We start from the raw sequence: 7,650 nt of genomic DNA on the forward strand, positions 1-7,650 counted from the left end.
TTAAGATAAGGGATAGAAACATACCAGCAACCACATCTGGTGTTGACCTAGCCTCCTCTGCTGTAAGATGGAAGGCATGTCCTTGAGCCCTCGGGGGCGCTGCTCGACCCTGACTTCCATCAGTAATCCTCAGTGTAGTCGGTGCTGGAGCATGCCTTGTCTTGGCTGCGAGTTATGGATAGTTGGTCTTCACGTGACTAACTTGATGACAATGGTAGCAGATCCTCATATCCTGAGTCGGGGCTGTCTGGCGACAATCCTTCACATAATGCCCCTCCATGCCGTATTTGTGGCACAAGCTGCTGAATCTGCAAACCCCCGAGTGACCCTCCCCATACTTGCCACACGTGCAACCCTGTTGTCCCCCTGACCTGGAATCAGCGATATTAGACCGATTCAGCTTCGACCGTGATTGTGTTGAGGCCTGTCGTTGCTCCCTCAACTGTAGCTCAATCTCCAATTCACGCCGCCTAGCGGCCTCCTGTAACTCCAGAAGCAAATCACAACGCTGAGTCGCCACAAACTAAGGAATGTTATTCTTGAGCATGCTCAGATAATGTGTCATCTGAGCATGCTCTTTAAACTCTAGGTAGAACATTTCCCTTTCTGTGAACATACAGGTGATCTATGTCACCGTTTCACCATTCTGTCTCATATCTAGAAACTTTTGAGCTAGATGCTCCCGCTCGACCCGTGGAATGCAGCGAGCAAGGAACATATACCAGAACTGATCCCATGGAATTGTGGCTCTCTGATCATCAGAATAATATCTGGTCATCAATCTCCACTAGTCCTTTGCCACAGACCTCAGTAGGTTTGGGGGACATCATAGATTTGATGGGGTCCTGAGACCCATAAAAAGTAGGGGGCTTCATGTTGTCGAAGTCCCGATACTGAAAAACTCGACTGGCTCCTACCCCTGCAACCATTACAGCCATTGTGGCTACTGTACTAGCCACCTCAGTGAGGGTTGCATAGCGATAATCGAAATACTCCACCATGGTAGTCTTGATAAACCAGAACATATCCGGTAACCGAGCCCAAAACATCGCAACCACCTTATCATGCAGGATCTCCCAGATCTTAGCGTCCATCTCGTCTAGCCACATATGGCCAATAGTCTCGGATACTTGGTGTGCCTCGTGTCCGCCATCTCCTGATCCTGACCCTCATCCACTCATAAATCTTTGAGTAACCACCATGCTGAAAAACATACCACGAAGATATCAGATATTCCATATAATAATCTGGGAACCAACCCCCATCAAAACCCTATGGGTTGTGACTTTCTTACTATGCGTATTGGTCCTGTGCTTTCAGTACGACAGGCCCATACTACCCTCCACACCTACCCATATTTGTCTCAAGTATCATCACAACACCCCAAAACTATACATAAGCATGGAATGCACTCAATCCTCACTTCTAGAGGAATGCTAAACATCTCATAACCGGTGGACTCATTCCAATAACCCTTCCATGAAACTTCCACCAATCCTACAACACTCGTGTATGCTAACCATACATAACGCTGGACCCCATAGACATCCAAATACTTGGTCCTACTATAATCCCACAACTAAACGAGGAACAAGAAATAAAGCTAAGCCAAACATTCTCAAGCTATAAGATCTTAATTATGTATGGACGTGATGCATACACTAAACAACTACAGTAACGATGTCAATTTCATATACGGAAAAACCCTAGGCTATCAGGCATCATATAATCAATCAATTCTATCATGCAATTCTAGAAGATCCCTAGCCTACTACTATCATGCTATTCTAACATATCATATAAATAAAATAATTCGTAAGGTATTTTAGGGTTTATCCGCGAGGTCCAGTTATCGTACACTTGCATCCTCCTTTATTATTTTGAAAACATTTTAAGAAAATCATTTTAAAATCTTGTCCTCAGTTTGAGACTAGAGACACGCGAGTGTTTCCTCTAAGTGACATTGGTTCCCGAACCTAAGAAGAATATAAATTAAAGAGATATCGTATTGAAGGTACTCATATGTGAAGGTCATCCAACTAATAAAACAAAAAAACGTTGTTTACAGAGAGGTCCTTCATCGGTCATAGATATTCAAACATTTCATTGTTTTTTTCAATGTTGCCACTAAAACTAATTCTATTTCTATTACTTTCTTTTTAATTGTTGTGCCAACTTTTTATTTTTTTATATGTTACGTGCGTTTTACGCGGGTCATAATCTAGTTTTAAAACATTTCAAAACCAATGATTATTACAAAACTTGTTTTCAAAATAGTATAATGTCAGAGTATCTCATAATCAAATCATAAAATCATGAAATATGAGGGGTGGTATAATCACGCTTTCGCTTTCGCACGATCATCAGAAGTACCTGAAACAATAATCGATGAATGTAAGCTCGAAGGCTTAGTGAGTTACCCCCAAAATACCAACGTCATAAAACATATCAATAATAAATAAGCAACCAACATGCATAATCAGCTGTCAGCCTGATTGGACCACCTCGTAGACCTTCAGCCTATCTGGACCGCTCTCCGAGCCTTCGGCACGTTTGGACTGCCTCGTAGGGCCTACAACCTATCTGGACCACTCGACGGGCCTTCGGCCTGACTGAATCCCTTTGCAGGGCCTACAGATTATCTAGATTTCCCTAGGTATATTGGCCTTTAGCACAAAGCAGGACCGCCTCAACCCAACCCCAATCAAACAAACATGTGCACATAAATATCATACACTAGCATATATAACAGTCAAATTGATCTATCAGATCACTAATCATACCAATATCCCATAACCAAGATACGGACCTAACCGATCACTAACATAGCATCACCTTATATACCAGGATACCGATCTAACCATATCACTAAGCATATCACCAACCTAACTACCATAATGTAAATCAATAAGCATATCATGCAATAACCTGGATACAAATCCATAAAATGCCGGCATTAGTATAGTGAGGAAAACTCACCTCTTAAGCAACTCAAAAATGATAATATCCACCTCCTCCAAATACATCTCCAACACCAGCACCTACACCCATCAATGATCCAATTCCATAAATTCCCATATTACCAAAATAACACCAGAAGTCAAACTGGTCAACCCTTGGTCAAAGGCAAAGTCAACAGTCAAGGTCAATAGTCCATGTTGACCCGACTCGTTGAGTGCATCATACTCACTCATCGAGTTCATCCAGCACTCGCAGAGTCATGAAATCCTAGTCGACTCATCGAGTTTCCAGGCAACTCGTCGAGTTCAAACGTGTCCAAATGTCGGGAAACTCCCCCCCCCCCATATGAACCGACTCGTAGAGTCCATGCAGAAATTCAGAATGTCAATACCCTCCCCAACTCGCCGAGTTGGATTATCCGACTCGTCGAGTTCATGCAATGCATTCCATGTCCAGGTGATTCTAAGCTACTCCACTGCTCCAAACAGTAGATATGGCCTCCTAGGGCACATTTTCCGTGTAGGTTGCAAATTTTACGAGCATGCAAGGCCCTACTCATCAAAACCAAGGTAGATAAGGGGTTTAAGGGATGGAGAAAGGCTAAAGCTTTCAAACTTTCAGGGCCAATCCAAACGTATATGGGGCCCGGGGCGAAAAGAAAAAGAAGAACCCTTAAACAGAATTATCATAAAGATTCAAAAAAAATTCATTTATTCTTCACTATAAACGCATACAATTAGCAATAACAAGCAAGCGAAATTGTTTATCTTTTAAGCTAGTTTGAGTTTTAACCAACTTTAGACCCTAAAAATCATTTAGGTATTAATTGTTTATATATATATATTGGCCCCCTGGATATGTGGGCCCTGGGCAGTCGCCCGGGTTGCCCACTGTTTAAACCGTCCCTGCCAACGTTGTTGCTTTTATGATAATAGAGACCTAGGGAAATTCAGATCTAAAGTTACAACTTCAGATCTAACCCCAACATCTGAAATGATCCCCAAAGATGCTAAAGTTGGTCTCAATCCCATCAAAGAGAAGATCTAGCTAATGTAAAGCTAAGGTAATGACTTGTTACCTCTAAAACGATGTTGAGATGAAGTAGGACTCAGATCCATAGCCTCTTCTTGTTCCAAGCTCTAGTACTTCAAGATTTTCTCACCACAATCCACCTTCAAAGCTTAATATCACAAAAAATGAAGAGTAAGCATTGATTTAGGGTGTCTGGACTCAAAAGGGGGCTGTAAGGAGGCTAAGGGGGCAAATAACCCTTAAATAGGGTGCAAAACCCCGCGGATTAGGGTTTTCTCATTCCAGATCCAACTCGCCGAGTTAGATCCACCAACTCGGCGAGTTTGTCACTTAAACAATGTGGAAAAACCCGTCCCTATACGATGAGTCGAGGCACCAACTCGTCGAGTAGATCTTCTTATGTGAGCATAAAAATTGTAAAATTATATACCTGAGAGTGGGGGTGTTACAAACCTTAGGGTCTGTTTAGTTACGAAAAAGTGTCGTTTTCAAAAAAAATAAATCTAATAAAAATAAGAATTTTGAAAACACGTTTAGTTCAACATTTTTTCTAAAAATGAAATTAAATATCCTCCTACTTTTTGTTCCTTAAAATCCTACTACCAATTAAATAGTGACATATGTAACATTTCATGTTCATTTAATGAAATTTAATGATATTTTAGTATGTCATCATTTATAATTGGTAGGAAGATTGGTATGAATAAAAGTAGGAGGATATTTGAGACAACTGGAAAAATTTTGGGTCAAGCAAGGTTTAAAATGTGTCTATGTATAAGTAAAACCATGTCATAACTTTGTTGCGATAAATCACAGAAAGCCAAAAAGGCCCATCATTTGTATAAGTAAATGTATATGCTATAAAAATAATACTTGTAATGAGCCTTTGAAAGTCAACAAGTTAGAAAAAATCGTGAATTAAACCTTGCTTTAGAGTTTTCAGCCTAGGACCCCAACAATCTAGTGATTTCGATTTGCACTAGAACCGAAATCACCCTTTAGGGGGGTTTGTGGAAGGCTTAGGACCGAAATCATGCTAAGGACCATAATCCCATGCCAAAACCAAAATCACCCTTTAGTAGGTGATGCCATGGCCAAAATCATAGCTAGGCCAAATTCATACTTGATCAAAATCACGCCTAGGACTGTAATCACATGTGATTTTGGTCAAGTTAAGGGATTTCAGTGGGAAAGAAGGGAAAGGATAAGGAAGTGTTGAGTTTGTGAATTGATGTTTCACCCTTTTCCAATACAAAATATTACCCATCAGTTACCCACACAATTAACCAACAAATAACTAGGAAAGTATCCCATCACTTTACCTCCTTATTTATGGTTGAAATCACCCTATAAATCCCCCACCATTTCCATATTACTTTCTGTTACTTCATTTTCTCTAAAAGAACCAAGTCCAAATCCTCTAAGATCAAATCCTCATAGCTTGTTCTTGGAATTTTGGTAAGCTTTTCTTGTTAATCTAGTGCTTTTATACACTTTCATGTTAGTTTCATCTTATTTACATACATTATTATGTGTTTAAAACTCTTAGGGTAATATCACCATCAAAGGGTTCATCAACCCCATTAAAGTGTTTTAGGCTTGAAGATCTTCACATCATCTCTTCAAACAACCCACTACCACACTCAAGGTGAGTTCATACCCCCATATTTTTGAGTTTTCCATGTTTTTAGGGGGGGGGGGGGGGGATACAAGTTAAAATTGGTTTATCACACAAATAATTGCATGTTTCACCTCTGTTAAATATAGACTATTATTTGGATGAAATATGGTTATGACTAGTTTTTAGACAATTATTTTTGATATATTAGTTTTGAAATGCAAAACTAACAAAATAAACATAAACTTTGTTATCTAATCATAAGGGAAGTTATGATTTCGAAACTACAAGGACTTTTGAGACTGTTTACCAACATATAGCTTTTCTAGCAACAAGGGCTTCCATTCTAGATATTTCACCATTTTGTGGGTTACAACCAAAAAATATGATGTTTTGACATACACTTTGAAACTAGACAACATAACTACTATGTATATATAAATGATTATATAAATAGTTTTAATAAACAAACATGATAAATTATAACTGGTATAGTTTGGGAGTTTCTGATACTATACTATCATTACGGAAGAAACATATAGTTATATTAAGGTATAATTATTTTTACACTATGTGACCACTATGGAAGAGTAATACATTTATTTACAAGAAATATGGGTTTTCAGTTCACGTAAACCGGTTGATACAATTTTGTGAGACATTTAACTTCACCCTACCTACCAGAGTACACACTAAGTCCTAAATTATAACCAGAGTCTCTTGTAGGGAGAGCGTGACACTTGTGTATAGATATTACTTTACCTCCTTATATATGGTCGAAATTACCCCATAGATATTACTTTCTGTTACTTCATTTTCTCTCAAAGAACCAAGTCCAAATCCTCTAAGATCAAATCCTCTAAGCTTGTTCTTAGAATTTTGGTAAGCTTTTCTTGTTAATATAGTGTTTGTATACACTTTCATGTTAGTTTCATATTATTTACACACATTATTATGTGTTAAAACTCTTACGATAATATCACCTTCAAAGAGTTCATCAACCCCATTAAAGCGTTTTAGGCTTGAAGATCTTCACATCATATCTTCAAACAACCCACAAGCACACTCAAGGTGAGTTCATATCCCCATATTTTCAAGTTTTCCATGTTTTAGAGGGGGGGGGGGGTGGATACAAGTTAAAATTGGTTTATCACACAAATAATTGTATGTTTCACCTCTATGTTAAATATAAACTATTATTTACATTGAATGTTGTTTCACTAGTTTTTAGACAATTATTTGTGATATATTAGTTTTGCAATGCAAAACTAACAGAATAAAACATAAAATTTGTTATCTAATCATAAGGGAAGTTATGATTTCAAAACTACAAGGATTTTTGATAGTTTTTACCAACATATAGTTTTTCTAACAACAATGGGTTACATTATAGATATTTCACCATTTTGTGGATTACAACCTAAAAATATGATGTTTTGACATACACTTTGAAACTAGACAAGTTAACTACTATGTGTTTATATAAATGATTATATAAATAGTTTAACAAACAAACATGATAAATTATAATTGGTATAGTTTGGGAGTTTCATACACTATACTATCATTACGGAAGAAACATATAATTATATTAAGGTGTATTTATTTTTACACTATGTGACCATACGAAAGAGTAATACATTTATCTACAAGAAAAAGGGGTTTCCAGTTCACGTAAATCAGTTGATACAATTTTGTGAGACATTTAGCTTCACAGTACCTACCAGAGTACACACTAAGTCCTGAATTATAACCAGACTCTCTTGTAGGGAGAGCGTGACACTTGTGTATAGATCTATACGGGATTGACAACCCCGGACCTAAATTGTTAGCTACATTTAAACCAGTTGGTCTCGGTGACAAATGTCGTAACAGTTCCGACGCTCGAAGCACGTAGTTCAGGACACTAGTCGCATTAGTATGGTTATAATAACTCACATGGAGTACTAACAAAACATTTGGTTTACGGGGTTAACATACATTCAAGTAGTTTTATATAAAGATAAAACTTCATAACACCGCTTTTCAGTACATCATTA

Source organism: Lactuca saligna, chromosome 3 (genome assembly GCF_052625555.1).
Source record: "Lactuca saligna cultivar CGN05327 chromosome 3, ASM5262555v1, whole genome shotgun sequence".
Classification (NCBI taxonomy): domain Eukaryota; kingdom Viridiplantae; phylum Streptophyta; class Magnoliopsida; order Asterales; family Asteraceae; genus Lactuca; species Lactuca saligna.